The sequence below is a fragment of the Pygoscelis adeliae genome, unplaced genomic scaffold (genome assembly GCF_000699105.1).
Source record: "Pygoscelis adeliae isolate BGI_AS28 unplaced genomic scaffold, ASM69910v1 Scaffold157, whole genome shotgun sequence".
NCBI classification, from domain to species: Eukaryota; Metazoa; Chordata; class Aves; order Sphenisciformes; family Spheniscidae; genus Pygoscelis; species Pygoscelis adeliae.
Window position 1 is genome coordinate 1,064,522 of NW_008825107.1, and position 243 is coordinate 1,064,764.

The 243-nt window shown below is 44.4% G+C and overlaps 1 protein-coding gene across 1 annotated transcript in view; it reads left to right on the plus strand.

Moving 5' to 3' along the window:
• Positions 1-243, plus strand: part of WDFY3 (WD repeat and FYVE domain containing 3) — a 157,532-nt gene that overhangs the window by 154,512 nt on the left and 2,777 nt on the right. The gene's annotated exons all lie outside the window — the stretch shown is intronic.

Sequence of the window (243 nt, forward strand, 5' to 3'; positions counted from 1 at the left end):
TTCTGTTTAGGGCAGCCTTGTTGAAGGACTGAGATAAAAAAAAAAAATGCTAAAATAAGTAGACTTATTCAGCTGCATTATGTTACATAGAGTGTTGTTACAGCTCCGTTTCTCAGTCAGACTAGGCTAATTTGCGCCGTGTCCAGAGAAGGGCAACGAGGCTGGTGAGGGGTCTGGAGAACAAGTCTTATGAGGAGCGGCTGAGGGAGCTGGGGTTGTTTAGCCTGATGATTCTATGATTCT